This window comes from Uloborus diversus, chromosome 2 (genome assembly GCF_026930045.1).
Source record: "Uloborus diversus isolate 005 chromosome 2, Udiv.v.3.1, whole genome shotgun sequence".
Taxonomy (NCBI): Eukaryota; Metazoa; Arthropoda; class Arachnida; order Araneae; family Uloboridae; genus Uloborus; species Uloborus diversus.
Window position 1 is genome coordinate 91,499,921 of NC_072732.1, and position 23,269 is coordinate 91,523,189.

The window sequence follows — 23,269 nt, forward strand, 5'->3', positions numbered from 1 at the left end:
AAAGAGGATAACAGGGAGGATGATAGTTTGGCAGATACTTGGCGGGCAAACTGGATATAATGACTTTTTTAGACTGAGTTTTTTTTTCGATTTAGGATGAAGGCTTTCTTTTTTGTGGGGAAAAGTTAAAGGTTTTCTTGGCGGAGAAATTTTTACAACAGGGTTGTTTTTGCTGAGATAAATAAATACAGCACTGAACATTAGTATGTCTCAGTTAAAATTTGAAATTTTAATTACAACACCTTTATCAGTTTATAACTATAAAATGCATTTCCGGTGGGCCACAAAACAATACAATATTAGTAAATATAAAATTTTGTAAATGCATTGGCTTATAATGTATCTTGATCTTTAGAGTAAACTATTATCTGACTGAAATGAATTACACGTTAAAAAAGATAAGTAAATTATTGCCAAACAGATGACGCCACAAACCGTAAAATATTTTATCATATCATTTCGTCTTACATTGTCTTGCATCCTTTTGTTTAACAAGAAGAGCCTGTAAACTTTCCTTTTCAACAACCCGCCCCCACCTCAAATGTGTAACAGCATAACATATTGCAGAAATATACTTTAGATGTCGGATTTCATCTCTAAAATTAAAATTTAAAAAGTAACACGTTGAGCTTCAGCAAAAATAGAGGGCAAGATAAGCTGATTAATTTGAGCGAACATATTTTAAAATTAAATTCTCTCTTCTACTCTGGAAGCATTGATTAAAATCTGCGAGGCGAAAATGAAGTAAGTTTTGCAACATTAGGAAACTGATTTCAAACTAAGCATGACAAAATATACACTTCCTCTTTCAACACATTTTATTTTTTTTTGGTCTTTTACGTTTTAGCAGACATTAAAAAACTGCACAGTCGAGACTTGTTTAAAATTTATAGTAGCAACACGCATTAAAGAATGAATCTCCAATATCACTTATCAAGTAAAAATACCCATTATTAATTAAGGGGGGGGGGAGCCTCCTTTCTATGTATTCGTGCTTGTTGCTCTTACTGCAAAATGTGTGCAATGCTATTTTCCTGATCTCTCGTGCTTTCCCTTGATCATATTTCCTTTTAATAATCTGCTCGAAGTTTTTTGCCCTTAGGCAAACATATTTTTAGCTTACGAAGAATATGCATCTGAATTATTTCAAACTAGAGCTTTTTAAAACTATACATGTTTAGACTGCGGAAAAAAAACCCTACACTATCAAAAAAAAAAAAAAAAATGCGAAGGAATATGTCTCTAGCAATATCTTTTTAAACCTGAGCTCCATATTTATCTTTCGGCAGATTTTTCCTTGGATGACTCTTAGAAAAACAAAATTTGAAAGTTGTATGCAATAACTGAGTTGCTAGACATTGCACTATTGATAGAGAAACATTTCACACTATGCTTTGAGATTCATTGCGTTAAAGTGAATACGTAGCAATCTTTTCTTTTGGCATTTTTATGTTAAGTAAAACAGACAAGAATAGAGGACGCGTTTTATTTCCTTTTATGAAGTTTATTTCCTTGGGCAGGATTTGACATACTGTAAATTAAACAAACATTTCTCGAAAATCAATTTTTTTTTCTGTATAGGAAATGAAAGGAAGGAAAAAAAGTTTTTTTTTTCAAAAATAACTCTATTATTGTGTCTAAGTTCGTAACATGCTATTTGTTCAGTATTTTGAAATTTTTTTCTCATTTTAATAGTCTTCAGTCAAAAACTACATAAGATATGGAGATCAATCACATCAAACGAAAATCATAAGATTAAATAAAAGCAAATAATATGTATAAAAAACGCTTAAAGATTTTTGGAGAAGTAAATAATTTAAATTTCATGCATTTGATTTTGTGAACAGAAATGTCACCTAAGGTCCTATGTGGCGTCCATGGATCCAAATGTCCCATGCAGTTGAGTGGGATATTTATTAACTACTGCTGCTGTAGCAAGTTTATGGATTTGGAACCTACATTTTAGTGTTATATTTGGTTAGTGTCACCAAATAGTTGACAAATTGCACGTCAAATAAGTAGCCAAAACATATAATGTCTGGACTTTCAACTATTCTCAATTATTCGGGCATTATCTGTTCTAAGTCCAAAAAATCTAGCTAAAGAGCACGTTTCTTCCGATTTATTGAGGGTCCTTTTTCACACTGCTGTAAGACAACTCCCTAGTCCCTATGTGTGGAAAATATGAGAACCATCACGGATTGAATTTCCGGATGACTGCTTACCAAGAGGAAAGTAGATTAGATTAAAGCAGTGATAACCAACAAACGGCCTGCGGGCCAGATGTAGCCCGAAAAATTCTTTCATGTAACCCGTTGTTATGTTTAATGTCACGAATTTAGAAATATATTCTGAAACTTCCAAAACAACAGAAAGTCATTCCTTGGTCCTACTACTGATCATTGCAAATTTTAAGTAAAATATTAGGTAATATACTTCTTGAAATCAGACATAAACTTCGTTGCTATAAAACAAGCTCTAGTTACTATACTTCTTGGTTTTTCATTTTGTTTTTCTTTTCCGCGTTTTTCCAAATTGTCTATGAAATAAATTTAAATATATTTTAATTTTATACGTATGTGTTCCGACTTGCGAAGCTAGTCTCTTAATATGAGGTGCGCCCTCGGTTAAAAAAAGGTTGGCAATCTCTAAATTAAAGTAGCGTTGATGGAGGTTGTTATGTCAACGGAAGTTATCTGAAATCCCTTTTGCCAGCATTTAGTCACTTCATTGTACTTCCTTTTTACACGCACTAAATAAGAGCAACTGACAGTCAGCGACATGTTTCGCAGTCTTTTAAGTTTGTTTTGGTTCAGATTATTTTCAGAAAATTTATCTAGCTGGAAAAGAGGAACTTATGAAATAATTGTGTATCTCTATAAATAATGACACGTTGGAACATAGGGCTTTTTTTTAGCTCTATTTTTCGCAAAAACCGAGTAAGCAAACGTGTGCAATAAAGTTTAAATACAATAGATGAAAAAAATACCAAAACAACAAAGAAAATTGAAAGAATCTTACTTAGTGTACTTTATTTTATCACGGCAGAATAACATTTATTTTGCTCATACAGCATTTTTTTTTTCTCCATTTACTTCTATTCTCCACTAGAAAATTTTATAGTATATTTTCAAATTTTGCATTAAAATCTTGCTTTATTTCGCTGCAGCCCCCAAAAAACCAGGATTTATGAAAATATTACTTGTTTTCATTATTCCAACTTGACAGTATATAGGAACAATTTCGTTTCAGAAAATAACCAGCGAATTTCTGCTTCCCTCTCCATTCTTCATTAATTATACCCATCCCCATCTATCGGAAACAGTAGCAAGGGTTTCTCTCATTTCCTGCAACGTGTGCTTAATTAAACTTGATGATCAAGAAACACTTATCTCCACTTTGTTTTTACCAACCATATTAATGATTCTTGTTTAAACACACTGATTTAAAATATCTTTTATCGTAATAAACATGAGAGGCTTCTTCAAAAAGTACTGTTAAAAATGCAATGAGTAGCGTTGTTGTGAATGATGAGATGAAAAGTATTTACCAGTATGTTTCCTAAGCATATGCATTGTTTTCTCTTAATTGCATCAAAAGTTTTTGGTAGTGTTTCCTGATTATACGCTTTATGACCACCGTAGATGTTTTGCTCTTTTTTTTCTTTTTCTTTTTCTTTTTCTTTTTTTTTTGACATTTTGACATCGTTTATCATTAACTGTTGCACGGCTCAGTTTGTCTTAGCTGATGTTCAACTGAACCAGTTTACCTGGTTATAAGTCCTTTTTTAATGTAAGGGGCTGTTCATTAATTACGTAGGGTATCGTGGGGAAGTAGGGGTTGGAAAAATCTCTACAGACCCTTACTTGTTCCTAGTGATCCAACCCCCTTATTTGGGGGGGGGGGATCAAAACCATTCTAACGTAATATTTTCCGAGTCAATATTTTTCGTTAGAAATAGCGTGGTCAAGTGGTTTGGCAGGGATCATATTTCACTGGCGTCTGAAATGTAAAATACACATTAGGATGAGCTACTTTTTGCTTGTTTTACATAGAATGAATAGTGTGAAAAAAAAATTAAAAAATCGCGCTATGTATGGCATGACTTACTTTTAGTTTAGGTATTAAATGGCTTCTTTTTGCTGATGATTTGGTCATATGGACTGAAACTAAAAAACGCAATGGAGTCAAGAACATTGAGGAGACATTTAATAGAGCTATGGGGGCATTGTCCAATTAGTGTGACAATAATAACATGTTTTTAAATGCTTCAAAGTCAGCTATTCAGACGTTTTCGCTTGCACATAAGAAAATTAAACCTGAAATAAAATTTAAACAGGATATTCTATGCCATACTGATGAATAAGATTATTTGGGAGTAACTTTTGACAGCAAGCTTAATTGGAAATCCCCCGTTGAGAAGACTGTTGAAAAGGTATGCAGACGTTTAAACGTATTGAAACGCCTGCCGGCTGCAAATGGGGCTGTAGTCGTAATACGCTTGAAATTACCTATAGGACGTTTGTTCTCCCACTAATGAGCTATTGCTGTGAGGTACTGAGCACTGCATCAAAACATGTCCTGAACAGAGTTGAAACTATACATAACCAAGCACTGCGCCTAATACCAGGAGCCGTGAAATCAACACCACTGGATGGATTGCTTTTATTTACTAATTTAAGATCAATAAAATCATACATAGAGGAGAAAACTCTACTTTTATTTGAAAAAATGCAAAGAATACCATTTAGAAACGAATGGAAACCGGAGTTGCACCCGAGATCTCTCAAAGCGCAAAAGGGGCTTATGCAGTTTGCGTTTGAGACAAAACGAACGTATGACATCAATTCTAACCTACAGTCGCTCCCTTTACCGACAAACCCATGCGAATATGAACCAGTGAATTGTGATTTAAATTTGATACAGCCTGCTTTAAAGAGTGAGACTGATCAAGTAGTTCTCAGGGTCATTGCTCTGGAGACGATCTACACTAAATACCCCGAAAGTGAATGGATACATAGTATCTATACCGATGGGTCAAGAGTAGCAGACCATATAAATGCAGGTGCATGCGTCTACAGTGAGCACTTTTCTTTTTCTATTCCTGTTGGTAAATATGCCTCTGCATTCGATGGAGAGGTAAAAGCTATACACCTGGCTCCAAATCAGTTGAAATACCGTGATTTTATACTTAAGGGATGAGTCGTCCTATCGAATTCTCAAGCGACTATTGAGGCGATAGCATCAATAAAGAGCTGTAAATCGCAGGAAATTTCTGAATGTCGCAGGTTCATTAATGATCTGGTGAAGCAGAATATAAAAGTGGTGTTGCAGTGCATCCCTGCACACTGTGGGATTAGAGGAAACGAGGTAGCTGATGCTCTGGCCAAGAGGGGGTCTGCTATTGTTCAACTACCAAATGAGCCAGTCTCATTCAATGCAATAAAGTTATATATGAGGAAAAAATCAAGAGTTTTTTTTGGCAAGACCTAAAAGCTAGAAGCAACCACAAAGTTTGGTTTACAAACCGTGATTTTGTCCCTTCAGCACCAAGAGCAGAGTCAGTAGCTTTGTTTCGACTTTTAACTAGCTATGACTGTTTACCAAAACACCTTCAGCGCTTGAGGATTGTCAGAGTCCCAATTGTCCCCTTTGCAATTCAAACGAAGAAATGGACATTCGTCACCTGCACACTTACACCCAGCTTTCCAGACGTAGCCTGTGTGACCGTTATTGGGAAGCAAGAGAGTTTATCGGCTGCTAAATATTTCACTCTATTGTTCTTGTATTGTTCCTTGTTCTGTGTATTGTGTTTGTTTTTGCTATTTTGTTCTTTGTAACCTTTTCTTGCTGCCAGCCATTGGAAAAAAATAATAAAAAAAAAACTTTTAGTTTTGCATTATATACAAAAAAAAAAAAAAAAAAAAAATATGTCGAAAAAAATATTCAGTCTAAATTCCAACTTTTTAGTAAATATTTCTTCACACAAAAGGGTTTGAAAAATATTTTAAGAAAATTGAATTAAATATCGATTCCATTGATGTAAGATTCGATCTTTTATTATTTTGAAAAACGAAATAGAATCTTACATGAGAATAAGGGGAAGGGTTTGAAAAATCGTAATTACCCTTACATGTGGTGGTGGGGAGGGGGAGAGAGGTCTAAAATCTGCCAAACTCATTCCTACGTAATTAATGGATGGCCATCTAATGGTTAATCACTAGCAAAATAAACTTGTATTTTTCTGCAAAAGACATATTTTGTGACACTTAGATAATAACTGTTTATCTCGAGATCAACTGATGGGTAAATGAACTCCCAACCAACACCTTTTTGGAGGTATTTTGCTTCTTACATCATTTCATCATCATTCAGATCATTTCGTCATTTTTTGGTGGGTTGTTTCCAAACTGACCATTTTTAAATACTGGTTTATTACGAGTGATAAAAATTACAGTTAAGGAACTGGCCGTGAGAAGCTATGTTTTCATTAAATAACAAAAGCTATATTGAAACAAAAAATCGAGTTTAGGTAGTTTATCAAATCAACGTTATCAACTTCAACATTATAAGTTTACGTTATGAAAAGAAAAAACATATCGCCGCGTTTCCAACAACCTATCGTTAACAACCGAATGCGATGGCCGATTGAGCCACGATAGCTTTGTACAATCGTTATGTTAAACAATCAAGTTAAAAAAATGCACTAAGCATGCGCTTTTAAAGTAGCAACTGAAACACTTTTATAGGTTCAAGAAAAGTTTTTTCTTTTTTTCAGTTCGCTCTGGCCACAAACAATCTATAATAATCAGCCTTTAAAATCTAAAGTTTCAGATTTGAATACATAAAAGTAACAAAAGCAAAAGTTTGAAGAAATTTGGAGTTGTTGAAATTTGCTACTTTATCAATATTGTTTTTTTTTTTCAAAAAAGAAAAAAAAAAAGGTTTTATCTTTGTTGAACTGCAAAGTACGTGGAAGATTTATAATTCTAGGTGTAAAAATTCTTTACTGAATACAGATGCTTTAAAATACATTTAATTACTCTTTACTTATAGGACTCCTAATAAAAATGTAGTAAAGAGTAGGAAATGGATTGAATTCTCCTTAAACTCAACACTAAGACAAAACATTAAGCGAACAAATACTGATATATACGTTACTAAAAAAAGAATACGTGTGGTTTTTTTTAAGACTCAAGGCCTGCATCGTTCCAAAGAAATAAAGAAAAAACGAAATGGAAAACTTCTCACATAAATATAACACTTTTTACGATGTAACGATTTCTTTCGAATGGCTAACGAAGTTTTTTTGTTGGTTATAAAAGGTTTTTTTTTTTTTTTTTTCGTTTCTGTGTACAGTTCGTATCGGCTTTTTGAGCATCTAATAATAAGGCAAAATATTTTTCTAAATATGGTCATTTGCTCAACAGGATGAAACAAAATGGCAGTCTAAACTCACTTATTGATCTAATAGAAGACGCAAAAAAAAAAACCGTTAAACAGTTTTGTGCCAGTATTATTAGGATAAATCCGGTTATTAAAAAATCGCACTTTCTTTTGTAGCTGTGAAAAATTCCTACGGTGCATAACTAACATAAATCATGGTGTGGGTTAATGGATTAATATGTTACATGTGTACTCCGAAAAAAAATTTGTAAAAAATAATACAATTAAAATTTTTGACTGTTGAATACTTACTGTCAGTTTCCTTACTGCTGTAGAAATGCAACAATCCTTTTTGTGTCAACAGATCGTCGATTTAACGTTGTTACATTAAAAAAAACTTTTTACGTGCATAGACACATGTATTCTAATATATCTGCAATAGTCGATTTGTGACTTTTTTTTTTTCAAATGAAAATTATTAGGATAGAAAGGAATAAATGCAAAACGTTTTACGCACTTTTCTATATCTCTAAAAATTGAATCGATTATTTCAGAAAGGGTATAAGTCCAACTAGTACAACTTTTCAGGAATCAATAAAAAGTGATTATTTCATTCAAAATGAATTAAACCTTGCGAACATTTTTATGACTAATCTAGGCCCAAGTAGGATCATTACCTCATCTTAAATTGCGTTTCATTTTGTCATTGAAATTATTATTTTTTTTTTAATTTGGACTTACGCCCTTTCTGCAACAAATATCCTAAAAGACTAGTTTAGAGTGATGAAAATGTAAATCAAGTGAAACGGATTTGTTTCAAACTGATTTATGATAATAAAAAAATAGTATAACAATGTGACAAGAATAATTAGTGAAGTCCGTATTCATAAATTCATTATTTCACTTAAAAGAGATCGGATTTCACATGGTTATAATCTGTAATATGTGTATAACATTCGCATTACTGTCCCAAAATCGGGATCGCAAAGGACAAACGAATGTACTCTCAGAGGAAAGTCATCAGCAATCTTGTTAAATTTATTAAGTGTTTTTTCTAAAGAAAGTCTCCTGCAGTGTTGTTCTTATTTTGACCAGCTTATATCTCACTGAAATCATACAGTTTTTTCGCAGTTCCTAGAATGATGTTAGTAAAACCCCTGAGAAATTAGCGAATTTCATTCCGATTCCATGATTTCGAATCCCTCTCCCTAACTCCCTGAACTGTCGAACTTACCAATACTGAAATTATGTTAGATCAAAGGAGTTATTTTTTTTTTTACTTCATTACGCTAAAAAATCTAGTTCTTCTATGCTCTTGCCGTTGCGTCTTACTATTTCGTCTTTCACATTTAGTGAGGACGCGATTTAGTGTTAAACGAAAAATAGGACCCCTAAATAAAGTGCTTTGTGTACAAGGACTGATTTCCCTGCTACACTATAGTCGAGGTCTCTACATACAAATACAGGAAAGCTAATGCAATTTCGAAAAAAATGTGATTTATGCCTTTTGTACAATAATCGATTCAATTATAATAAGCTTTAAAAAATGGCACTTTCAAATGTAAGGAAGTGTGATTTTTTTTCGTCTGATTTTATTAACAATCACGGAAATAGTAATAAGAAAAAGGTACAGTATACAGAGGCTTATTTCACAAATATCAACATATTCAAAACTGGTTTTATTAATCTAGCTTAATTTGGCGTTTTTCCCCACACTTGGGTAAAATAAATGGCCAACAAATTGCTGCTAATAACTTGGCGATATATCACCAAGTTTTCGCCAATATCTGGTATTATTTTAGTCTGTATTTACATTAACATTGATTTGTCATAAAAAACTTGCAAAGTCCCTTTTTGGAGCATCAGAATGCAGCCAAAATGAAAGGTAAACAACTAGACACCACACATATTTCACACAAGAAATTTCATTTTCCCACTACATATCGTTTTTGAGCGATGCAAGAGGAAAATGTGCATACGAAACGTATGTACGTAGTCCGTACGTAGATTTACGTACAGACGTCATGGCGAAAACTCGAGATAATTTACTCTGGGATAGTCAAAACTGCTGTTTTGGGTGCCCTTCTATTATTGTAATGGGTGTTCAAAAATGAATGCAAGATTTGAATTTGCCACCATTTCTGCAGTAAATTGTTAAAAACATTGAAAAAAGAATAATTTGACAACTGAGAGTTTAGGGTTAGTAAAAACGGAGCGTTATACGATACAACACAGCGTGTTTTCATTTTTGTAAAATATTTTAAACGATCTCTGGGATCAATTCCACCGAAAAGAGAGATCACATGACCAGGAAATATATCATGCTGTGTTATTGAGTTGCTTCACTGGCTATATGGCATGTGGCACCGTCTTGTAGAAACCACTATTGGCCACATTAATCGCATTCAATTTCGGCAGAAATAACTGTGTTATCAGGTGGCGATATCGAGCAACAGTAAAAGTTACTGTTTGACCAGTCTCAACTTTCATTACTTTTGAAATACTGTTTAAAAAATTAAAACACGTTGTTGTATCCGTATAGCGCTTCATTTTTACTAAACCTAAACTCTCAGCTGTCAATTCGTTTTTTTTTATGGGTTGTCAACAATTTACTGACTAAATCGTGGCAAATTCAGATCTTTAGCTAAGTTTGGGACGCATTTTATATATTTACGTACGGATACCATAAAAACTACTAAAATGGAAATTTTAAGTAAAATGTTTTTCATGAATACTTTCTTCCTGTACTTCACACAAGAAAGTAATAAAAACAAATAAATATTGACAATACGTCGAAAAATTTGTATTTGTATCAAAAGCTTTTCAAATAAGTTTCAATCAACACAATTAAGCAATATTTACTGTATTGAAACTCTTATGAAAGTTGAAATTTTAAAAGGACAAGTTGTACAGATTTGCCAACATGCATCATATTGCTATCATTTTATTCATTTTAGATATTTACCTACTTTGATCTCAAAAGATTTAAATAAAATATCAGGGTTGAAATCCGCATTAATGAATTTTCAACCCTTTTGCTCATTTCAGAAAGCAAATCTTTTGTTTAATCCCAGGAATTTCGATATCAATGCAAACACAATTTCAGATATTCATTGGATTGATTCTAACTTATATAATATTTATTAACTGAAGTCGAGTTTACCTTGCTTTCACATGCTTACTTGCTGCAAATAAGTCAGTATATTTTGCCCATTGAGTGTTTATTTCAGTTGCAATAGAAGGTGAAAGTCGTTGAGTAGTAACCAGTTAGTAGTAACCTCTTCTGTTATCAGTTATCGATTTTAAAAATGTAAACTTAAGTTCAATTTAGACGGTATGCCATTTTTTACGGAAACAAAAAAATAAATAACTAATTAAACAAATAAATAAATAAATAAATCTGTAAATAAATAACTATATGAATACGTAAATAAATGTAATTAAAAATGACATTCTCGATTTTGTAAGAACGTTGTATTCAGGATGAAAGTGCATCTGGTTATAAGTACCTGTCCAAAATGTCTTGCATTGCATAAAACAGTCGTACAGATATATATTATTTAGTGCCAAATCAAACCTTAAACTTGAAATACCATGCATATGAGTCACAGAATGCATAGACATTTTTGCAATAAAAGTAATCCGTTAAAACGTTATATGCATTTTGGCAATTTTTGATGTTAATTTTTCATTAAATCGTGTTAGTGCCTTCAGTGAGAAAGAACTACGTATATTTTATTTATTATTTTCAAGCACTGGTATGTAAAATTATCTAATTTACATTCTATTTCGCTGTTTTATTTCTCGGAATATTAATCTAGCATAAAACTGAATAAGGGAAAATTATAAAAAATAAATAAACATATACGTAAGATCTTCATAATTACTTACAATTACACATATAATAATAATATCACATACCGACTTCATGACTCAATGTTTGAGTTTTTCACGTCAGTAACTGTGCTTTTTATCACTTAAAAATGAGCAAATAGCACTAGTTTTGGAGAAAAAAAACAGAATTACATAAAACACTAAAAATGAGCATGTAGGGAAAAAAAAAACACTTTTTTTGCGGAAAAATGAAGATTAAAAATCGACAAACTTTCTAGCTTCAGTTTGCAAACTAGTACAATATTCGCCTTAAACGGACTATTTTTATCGTACAATTTACTCCCAACTAAAGGTTCAAATAGCAAAACAAAGACTAAGACTCTTTTCCGACAGCTGAAATGACCAGGGACCGAAAATTGCTCCAAGGCAACTCAACCTATCAGTTTGTAAGTCTGACGGTTTTTGATACTGTGTTAAGAGTAGGCATGGGAATAATGAAACTTTATCTAACTTTTCACTATCTGTAGGGTGTAATCTTGAAAAGATTTAGACAAAAATCAATGATTTTCACTGAATATAGTTCACCAGACTCTTTTTTTTTTTAAATAAAGTGGGGTCAATTAAATTCAAAAACAAAAGTATTTTCTCTTATTTTGTAAATTTAGGTAAAAAAATCTTGTGTTATTATACTTAACGTTTCAATAATTTTCAATGGTTTGAAATTTCAAGGGTTGAAGTCGATCATTTTCAACCGAAGTTTGCAATTTTGCCAAGTGCTTCCGGAGTCAAAGTTGCAGTGTCGGAGTGGACTGATTTTGGAGTAAAGGAGTCGGAGTCGAAGGTTCTAAAGTTTCCGGAGTCAGTGTCAAAGTCGGCCATTTTTCCTCCGACTCCGCAGTTTTTTCTATTTATCTTAACATATTTTCTAAAGCACGCCTACATTTCTTGCAAACTATGTTTTCTTTCTTTCTTTCTTTTTTTAAATCTTCCTTTAGGTCAGAAATAAAAAAGTGGAGGGTAAAAACATCTTTTAGGGTCTCGTTTTCTTACATTGTTTCATCTATTTTTTTAACAGCCTTTTCTTAAAAAGTTTTAGTAAAGTCGGAGAAAAAATTGAGGGGAAAAAACTGTTGTAAACAATTTATAGGTACCTCGCATTCATTCTGAACTTCCGTAATTTTCTCAAAAAAAAAAAAAAAAAAAAAGCATTTTACAAGACCATGTATTTTGGTTTGCGACCCCGAATCCTGCGGGATGCCACATGATATTTTGCGGGATTGTTCCCGCGAAACTGAGGGCAAAATCCTGCAAAGATTTTCTATGCAAACGTTTTCCAACTTTTGTCACTAAAAAAATGAATATTTTCACAAGCGTTATTTGAAATTGGATTCACCTTTTTCGTAATTCTGCTAGAAGAGCAAGAAAAACTTTTTGTCTCATATGACGAACGATGTAAATGACTTTGTATTCACATTGGAGGTTTCAGTTTCATACGTTCAGCAATTGAGAAAATGCGTAAAAGTTATAAACGTTTTCAAAACCGTCACTAAAATTTTAAAACCAAAAATTTGCCCTTTAAAAAAATTGAGAAAGTTTAGCACAGATCGTAAAACCCGCTGCAGTAGCCAGAATACAATGTTGGAACGCTTCAGTAAATTTAAGGAAAGCACTCAAAACCAAAAGTGCACAATAATTTTCTCCGAAGAATAAAGCAACGAAAAACCTATCATTACTACTTATGCTCTCTAACCTGTAGAAAGTACCTGCTGATGTCTTTGTCACCGTGAAACTGGTGGGTGGTACCTTATGTTGGATGATTTAGCTGACTAATCTGTAATACTCGACAAAGAGGTAACAGAAACTTGGATGAAACATAGAATGATTCGCAGTACGTTAAGCGGCTCCAGTTTTTGAATGCCTCTTTTTAGTGAGAGGTAAAATTAGCGAAGTTAAATAAAAATCTCTTACTGAGATTGCGATTTGTTGAAACCAATTAGCGTTCACTCCCTGCTGTAACGATTCAAGTACTCTGATACAATAACCAACGTTAATGTAGTTAAAATCGATACACAGCAATGCACAAATCAAAATCATCGTATTAGTCCGAAATTTGCAGTTTTTGAGCAAAAGTAAACATGACTCCCATACGAGAAGTAAAATATTGGAACAATTATTAGAATATCATGAGGTTAGTGGAGATCTTTTGCTAAATGTCCACAATTATTTAAACCTAAAACGTACTGCTGTGGAGCCATATTTTGCGTTTTCAGCAATCGCATGATTTTTTGGAAAAAAATTTCTCCCCATCCACTGAAGGGCACACTTCTGTGTACCAAACTAAAGTTGCGTATTATTATTTGACTTCGCAGTAGTCTACAGGTGTACTGAAAAAGAATCCAGCAAAACTCACGCATCCATATGTTTTGATGTTTAGCTTCTTATACTTAATTCTTGTAATTACTTCGCTGTAATAAAATAAAAACGATGTTTGCAAGATTGTTTTATATCCTTACATTTGTTTTTTAACTTCTTAAAACTAATCTTACAATATAATCAGGAAATAAAATCAAATAAATTTTTGTCTGTAAAACATAAATAAATGTGATAAATAAATATCTTTGTGCTGAACAGTAAAGTAAGACAAAACAACGTTAGAAGAAGCACAAATTTGCAAATAACAGCAGACACGTGTTTCCGCGTTACAGGGAACGCCTTTTTCAATTCAAAAAATAATGAGCTTATGGATGAAAAGACATCCGACAAAAGCCAAGAGCAGATAAGCATGCAGCTTAAAAGATAAAAACAGCGGATTAGCCAAACACCAATGACAAAGTTATAAACCGAGCAGGAACCAATAGGAATGCAAGCAAAGGCCAAAACTTTCTCTTAGGTATGAACCCAGAAAGAAAGAATTCATGTGGACAAAGATTAAGCCGAAGCTTAAACAAAAAGAAAAGAAATTGTCAGTAACCGTGAACCGCAAGAAAGGAAAAGCTAAATGGAAAACCATGAAATAAAATAAACAAACAAAAAATATTCGAAAATGGAAAAAAATAAGTAGTAGTGTTAAGTAGAAGAAAAATGGGGGGGGGGGGTGTCAATCAAGTCAAAAAGGTAACAATAAACACAGGAAGAAAGATAAAAATGAATGGGAAAAAAGGGGGGGGGGAGGATAGTATTAAAGATATGGGAGCCAAATATTGGAAAAACATGGAACTGCACTAAGATCGTTAATTAAGTTCGATCTGTTTCTCAAAATATGAAAGGATTCCCAAAAGTCAAGATCTGATGAATTGGGGCATTTTTGGATAATCTGATAAGAGTTAAAATCAAAAGAGTGATTCGAATCCCAACAACGTTGAGCAATACTAGATTTATTTAATTGTTGTTTTTTCACATAATTTTGATGCTCTTTCAAGCGAATTTTTAAAGCACGCCGAGTCTGTCCAATATAGGCAAGTTTACAACTACAATTAATTCTATAAATTCCACAACAATTAAGAGGGTGAATAGGATCTTTAAGAGAAGAGAAAGAAAGAGTTAATTAATAGGAGAGAACACCACCTGGAATTGGAAAAGTTTTAGAATCTTAGCAACCTGATAGCTTACAGATGGAAAGAATGGCAAAACAACCAAATTCTTGCTGATGAAGGTTCGGTTAAGAACATTAGTTTGGGATTTATTTGAAAGTTTTTTATAAATGGAATCAATCAAAGTTGGCGAATAGTCTCTATCAAATGCCACAGCTTTACGATAATTAAGTTCCACTTTAAGAAGTTCCGACGAAGAACAAATATTAATTGCGCGATAAACAAAAGAATTGAAAGCAGAATATTTTTGATTTGGAGGATGAGACGATAGTCTATGAAGAGGTAAAGAAACAGCAAAAGGTTTGCGACAAACAGTAGTTTCAAAACCAATTTCAGTACGAGAAACAAGTACATCAAGAAATGAAATGCAATTATTCCGTTCTTTCTCACAAGAAAACTGAATATGAGGATCAATGGAGTTTAAAATAGATAAAACCTCATCGCTCTCAAACAGAAATTCTAGGTCTAGAACCCTTCGTTCCTCTGATAAACATCAAATTGTTTTGAAAAAGAAATTAGCTATGCTTTGTAAATCGTCTCATGTCGTTTCTCTTGATAATTTACCTGTTGTTAGTAACAATGTTGTTGTTAATCTTTCTAGCGTTCCATTAAGCAATTCTCAAATTGAGGCTCTAAAATGTAATGATAATTTTGCTGTGAGTGTTAAACCTTCTTTTTCAAAGCTTATTGCTCCTGTTGAGAAAGCATTTAAATTTAATGCCTTAACTTCCTCTCAAAAAGATTCGATTCGGCATCTTATAGCTTCTAATACTGACTTCAACTCGAAAATTTCTGTATTTGCTAATACTTTTAGCCGTTCTGTTAAAGACTTAGTTTCGAATTCTGATCTGGTTGTTACCAAAGCTGACAAGGGTAGCCAAATTGTTGTTCTTGACAAATCATCTTATGTTGATAAAACTAATGATTTGATTTCTGCTGGGCCATATGCTGAAATTTCTAAAGATCCTAGTGATAAAGAGTTAAAAACTATTTCATCTGCTGTCAAGTCTGTTAAGTCTATTCCTTCAAATGTTAAACACTCTGTTGTTCCATCTATTGCTAATTGTGCTAGATTTTATGCTTTACCTAAGGTGCATAAAGCTGGTATTCCATTCAGGCCGATTGTTTCCAATATTGGTACGGCTTCGTACAAACTTGCAAAATATTTAGTATCTGTGTTTTCTCCCCTTAGGAGTCACAATTTATTTACTATTAAAAATTCTGTTGAGTTTGTTAAAAAAATTCATAGTTTCGTTCCAAATAATTCTTTTATGGCTTCTTTTGATGTTAACTCTTTATTTACGAACGTTCCCGTCGAGGGTTCATTGTTATGCCTTCGTAGAAGACTTTCTGAATTTCATTTCACCAATACGGAAATTTAGGATTTAATTTTCCTTACCCGTACTTGTCTTAAGCAATGTTCTTTTGTTTTTGATGGGAAAATTTATATTATGTTAGATGGTCTGGCTATGGGAAACCCACTTAGCCCCATTCTTAGTGATATTTACATGCATTATTTTGAGGTTAAGCTGTTCCAAAAACTGCAGTTTCAATTTTATTTTCGGTATGTTGATGATTGTTTTGTTCTAATGAACCTGAATCAGTTTGAGAGTGATGAGGTTTTATCTATTTTAAACTCCGTTGATCCTCATATTCAGTTTTTTTGTGAGAAAGAACGGAATAATTGCATTTCATTTCTTGATGTACTTGTTTCTCGTACTGAAATTGGTTTTGAAACTACTGTTTATCGCAAACCTTTTGCTGTTTCTTTACCTCCTCATAAGCTATCGTCTCGTCCTCCAAATCAAAAATATTCTGCTTTCAATTCTTTTGTTTATCGCGCAATTAATATTTGTTCTTCGTCGGAACTTCTTAAAGTGAAACTTAATTATCTTAAAGCTGTGGCAATTGATAGAGACTATTCGCCAACTTTGATTGATTCCATTTATAAAAAACTTTCAAATAAATCCCAAACTAATGTTCTTTACCGAACCTTCATCAGAAAGAATAATTGTTTTGCCATTCTTTCCATCTGTAAGCTATCAGGTTGCTTAGATTCTAAAACGTTTCCAATTCCAGGTGGTGTTCTCTCCTATTAATAAACTTTCTTTCTCTTCTCTTAAAGGTCCTATTCACCCTCTTAATTGTTGTGGAATTTATAGAATTAATTGTAGTTGTAAACTTGCCTATATTGGACAGACTCGGCGTGCTTTAAAATTCGCTTGAAGGAGCATCAAAATTATGTGAAAAAACAACAATTAAATAAGTCTAGTATTGCTCAACATTGTTGGGATTCGAATCACACTTTTGATTTTAACTCTTATCAGATTATCCAAAAATGCCCCAATTCATCAGATCTTGACTTTTAGGAATCCTTTCATATTTTGAGGAACAGTTCTAACTTAGTTAACGATCTTAGTGCAGTTCCATATTTTTCCAACATTTGCCTCCCATATCTTTAATACTGTCCTCCCCCCCCTTTTTTCCCATTCATTTTTATCTATCTTCCTGTGTTTATTTTTACCTTTTTGTCTTGTTTACCTTTTTGTCTTGATTGATACCCCCCCCCCATTTTTCTTCTATTTATCTTTATTTTTCCTTTTTCGATAATTTTTTGTTCATGTTTATTTTATTTCATGGTTTTCCATTCAGCTTTTCCTTTCTTGCGGTTCTCGGTTACTGACAATTTCTTTTCTTTTTGTTTAAGCTTCGGCTTAATCTTTGTCCAATTGAATTCTTTCTTTCAGGGTTCGTACCTAAGAGAAAGTTCTTGGCCTTTGCTTGCATTCCTATTGGTTCCTGCTCGGTTTATAACTTTGTCATTGGTGTTTGGCTAATCCGCTGTTTTTATCTTTTAAGCTGCATGCTTATCTGCTCTTGGCTTTGTCGGATGTCTTTTCATCCATAAGCTCATTATTTTTTGCATTGAAAAAGGTGTTCCCTGTAACGCCGAAACACGTGTCTGCTGTTTTTTGCAAATTTGTGCTTCTTCTAACGTTGTTTTTTCTTACTTTGTAAATAAATGTATCAGAAATTTTTTATTAGAAAATAAATTTTAAACCAACATTTGCAAAAAAATTTTAAAGCCAATACACTTATATTGAAAATTGTAACTTGAACTTTATAAAAATCCTTATTTTTGCGTGCTCTGCGGTAACCTAAAGGCCGCATGAAAGCAAAACCTTTTATTTGACGTTTACGGCTATATTACACACAACTTTCAATTCGCAAAAAATTTAACATTTTTTCTGTTATTGAAATTTTTTTAGAAAAAACTGAGTTTTTGAAGAAAATTATGAACTTGAGGCCTCATGCGAGACACCTGAATATTTTTTGATTCAGATGAAAATTTTTATGTAAGATGTGGGTAGGTAGGGACAACTTTTTATCAACTTGACAAATTGAATTTCAAAAGAAAGTTTTTTTCGATACACCCTAGTACTCAACTGGGGGGGGGGAGGGGGTTCATGGTGCAGGACTGCGCCATTGAAATTTTTAAGAGGGTGTTTTAAGGGGCAATTTTCCCATTTTTAGGGGGGCTCCTGCTTTTGGTGCAGACTGCGCCATTGAAATTTTTAGGGGGGGGGGGTTGAGGGATACTTTTCTCATTTTGGGGCGAGGAGAGCTCATGCTTTCGGGGAAGGTCCCCACGATATGGAAGGGTGGGGGGTTCCACCCATGACCTTAGGGGGCACCCCTGACCCCTCATTTTGCGGTGTAGGATAGCAAAAAGTCGCTACATCGTTACTTTATCGCTATCAGAAAGCTTTATTAATGATACAACGTCATCAAAAAACAGTCTGTTGTCAACCGAAAACATCGCAGCAACAGTTATTACAAAAGTTGTATCAAAAATGCTTGATCTTATTTTCTAGTAGCTTTTGTTTCTAATGGTTTACTGTAGTTTACCAGCATAAAAAATGTTAATTGTTCAAGAAAGCTTTATTTATGTAGCTGACGAATTCAAAAAGAAAACTGCCTCTGTGTTTCGTTATTTTTTCTGTGCTTTAATAACTCCGTAGATTGTAACCTAATAAGGTCATCGTTTGCCTTATTAGGAATTCGGTCTTCTTAGTAAGACATCGAACGATCGGGTGGAGAATACGATCTTGCGTTGAATATGCACGAATTGTGCACAGAAGTGACCAAAAAAAAAAAAAAAAAAAAACAAACAAAAAAACAAAAAACAAAAAACCCTGACTTATTAATTCCCCAAAATGGGACGATGATATTATCCTCCTTTCGATTACAGTTAATATTGAATTTTCCATATTGTTTTTTTTTTTTTTTTTCAGTTTATCAAATGGGGTATATGTTTTTTGGGAGTTTCATTTCCTGAAAGAATGTTTGATAGTTTGTTCAAACTTGAAACTTTCTTTTTTTTTTTTTAAACTTCTTAGAGCATTTTTATAGTTTGCCTTGAGGGAAACCCGTGTTCTTAATGGGGCCAAATGGTCATTTTTTGCTAAAGCCGCTGAAAAACTTAACTGAAACTTAAATTTTTTCTCGGAACCATTTATTTTTTCTGAGTTATGTGATGAATACGCCAATTTTTGAGCTCATTTAATCAAAAAAGTGATATTCTCGGTCATGAACCATAGGGTGGCTTTATTTGACGCACTTACATTGCAAAGGCAGGGATCCTTGCCCAGGAAATTGAAAATCTTAGAATGCATTTTTTTAAAACATTAAATATAGGCAGAATAGAACACGCGAGATGGTAACTAATCAGGTGGTTTACAAGGGGTTTGATTTAATTTGTTATGTTAATATTTATTGCTTGAGAATTTAAGATTTATACAAATGACTTCCCGTGCAATTATGTATGAATTTAGTTTATTTGTCTTGCTAAAATTTGATCGTACTTATTCTGCGCATTTTGACATAAAATAATAAAACTTGTGATTTATTGTGACAAGATTTTATAATTGCTGTTTTTAATGGCTGCACTATCATTATTGTTCCAAAAAAAAAAAAAAAAACTAGATTCTATAATGTCACTTAATTTGTTATCACTGGTGGAAACATCATAGATTTTTTTTTGTAAGTTTTTTAGGAAGGAATGTTATAGAAAAGGGAATTGAGGAACACTTTTTACGCAGTATTCAGACTGTATGTTAGAACTTCTTAAATACTTATAAATTCATAAATAAACACAATCAAGAATGTTTTCAATTTTTTTAAATGCAAATCATAAAATGTAGCACTCCTGAATAAATTATTAAGGGATTCAACTATTCTTAACTTAAATTTAATATCTTTTATCGGTACAAAGCCATGGATGCATCAGTTAGGTAATTTTTCTAATATTCTATATAACCCATATTTGTTGATAAGTGTGAAAATAAGGGTGAAAGGCTTTTCTACTTAACGTCGAAACTTTTATTCTTTATTTTCTTAACAGAGAAAATTAGCATTATTTTCACAGTAGATTCATTTTGCAATGAACTATATTTTGGATCATAGATCTTAATAAAGATACTATTTTTTTCAGCAAACAACAGGTTTAGTTTGAACTTATATCAAGGAAACGTTAATTTGTCTTACACAAATTTCTTAACGTATTCTGAATTATAATTTAATCAACTTTTACAACCTTTAAAGTTTACGTACATATAAAAATCGTTGTTTTAAAATTACCTTCATTAGTATCATCTTTGGAAACACCTTTTAAATGTTATATACTAGTAATAAAATAATTACCATGTGAGACGTGACGGGCCGCTAAAATTCTTTCAAACATTTTTGTTAATTAGAGGCATTTAGCTTCAGTGTGGGAAGTCTGGAATTATTTAAATCTCTAAACAGCAACAAAATCTTCGATTTATTTAACAGACGGTAAATAAATGAGCTACTGCGGAAGGAAAACTGGAAGGGGAAAAAAAGAAAAAATAAGCAATTATGTGTTAAGCTACCTTCGTAATTACCAGAAAACCGTTAACAAATGATCCACGCTATGGAATTTGACTACTTTTTTAAGTCTTGAATGCGGTGGTGAATCTTATGTATAACAAAAATAGTTTGCAGTTCCTTGCTTTTCAAGAAATTTACTGTAGCATGAAAAGTACGTTTTTTCCTTTTAGCTTTCGTCAAGGATAAGCAACTTTGTGTAAAATTAAAGCTTAAAATAATCTTTGCTCATAAAAATACTTATTTGGTTTATATCGTGTGAATTTGGGATATTTTTAGGATAGAGATTAAATTTTAATTTGCAGCTTGCTACTTGTGCGCTTCACTGGGGTAAATATTTTCAGACATCAGGCAATCACTCTATGACGAATATGTTAAATCATAATTTACTAATGCAGCATTATTTTTAACTCAAAAGTACGATTAGTTCAAAGTTAATGCAAATATATATATATATATATATATTATATATATATATATATATATATATATATATATTATATAATGTATATGTATATAAGATGTGTCATATATATATATATATATATATATATATATATATATATATATATATATATATATATATATATATATATATATATATATATATAGAAAAGCCCTTTCTCTGATGACTTTTCATCCAAAAGCTCACACTTCTTTGCATTGAAAAAGGTGTTCCTTGTAACACCGAAACACGTGTCTGCAATCATTTGCAAGTTTTGTGCTTAATAACGTTGGATTACTGACTTTTCAATCCTTCTATTGTTTATGCCTAAGGTATTTTTAAACGGAAACTAACATAAAAAATAAATTGTACTGTAAAAGTTAATGAAAATGTGAAAATAAAATAATAAAATCGGGCAATTGACTACTTTAGTTGAATATGAACACAAACTAATATCAAATACGATAGAAAAATGTATTACAAAATAAAAAGAATTTAAGACAAATAACCTTTATCTTAAGGAAAGGTAACTATGCATCAATTTTATTGGCGGGAAATAGGTCTGCAGTTGAAAACAGCATTGTTATATGATCTGATTTCGCAATGACTAACGTTAGGAGAGAAAAAGAACTAGAAATCTTTCAAGTGAGGATATCTCATTTGACAGTTGGAACCATCTAATCCATGCCTTTTTCCTGAAAATAAGCAACCGTAAAAATCAGCTTTTGATCGAAAATTTATTGAATTTCGTTTTGTCCAAATGTCTAACGGATACGGAAAGCAAAATTATTCGATCAATTTGAAAAAGTCAAAAATTTAAAAAACAACGTCAATTTAATCTTTATGGGAAAATTTGAGTGTAGAATCAATGTTAATCTAACTGTCGTTTTTCATATTAACAACTTTAATCAATGAATATTTAAGTAAAACATGTGCCAAAACAATTTTTCAATGTTATAATATTTAAAGTAATTCATTTGTTGAAAAAACGCTTATGTCAGCGTTTATGAGAAGAAAAAAATCTCATAAAAATTCTAACACTAGATTTTTTTTTTGCATGAAGGAATTTAAAATAAGATATTTCGAGCATATATTATTTTCTTGGCCATGTAAACCGAAATAAAATTTTCGCAGGCTTCGCATTCACAATAGTACGGCATTGATTGATTTGACGGTCAGATTTAGCCTTCTTCCTTTTACAAAAGGAATCGATGCAAATGACTTTACATTGTATGTAGAACTGATATAAAACTGATTTGATTACTAAACTATGTATCTACAGGATTTGCACAAGAGACTGAAATCCAATAAAGAATACATTTAATGGTCCTGATTACTTGAGTTAGAGTTCTAATTACTCAGCACTCCAATTACACAGGTCGGTGAAATTAATGAATTTGAAAAATACAAAATAAGTTTCAACTGGTCTTTATGGATTTTGGTGCGCTGATTTCGAAAATGAGCTCCATTTTTCGCTGTCACGTCAGGATGTTTTGTAAAATTGATTTCATTTTTGTGGGAATCTTCTATTTCGAAGAGCTCTCACAAACGATTATGCATAAATTATTTGACAACAGCGTTTTTTTTTTTTTTTTTTTGCATTTAAATAATGGAAAATACCCAGTCTTAGTGAAACACAATGATTCATTAGCAACAAATTATTTTTTATAGGTTTAAGGGGATGAAAATCACTGTCACCAGGTTGCACAAACCGCCTCTGATTGAGAGAAAAAAAATCGCAAAACTCCCTCGAGCCTGATCTTTTTACATCGAATTATGGTCCTATTTCTGGAAGGAAATAACCAACATAATAATTTGTAACATGCATAAAATGCATGATTAAACATGAGGAGAAAAAAATAGGCACGAAAGTTTGAAACAAATTTCAAAGAGAAAAACACCAAAACAGTACACAATATGTTTCTGTACGTGTATAGGGTGGGTCAATTTTAACTGTTTTTAAAAATCGAAAATGCGTGTGGTAGAAAAAGCTGTACATTGGCATCAAATGTTCGTGTAAAAATTTTTTTGACATTCAAAATATATTTAGATCCCTCGCCAGCCCTCTGAAATTTCCCCAAAAATATAAAAATTGACATTTTTT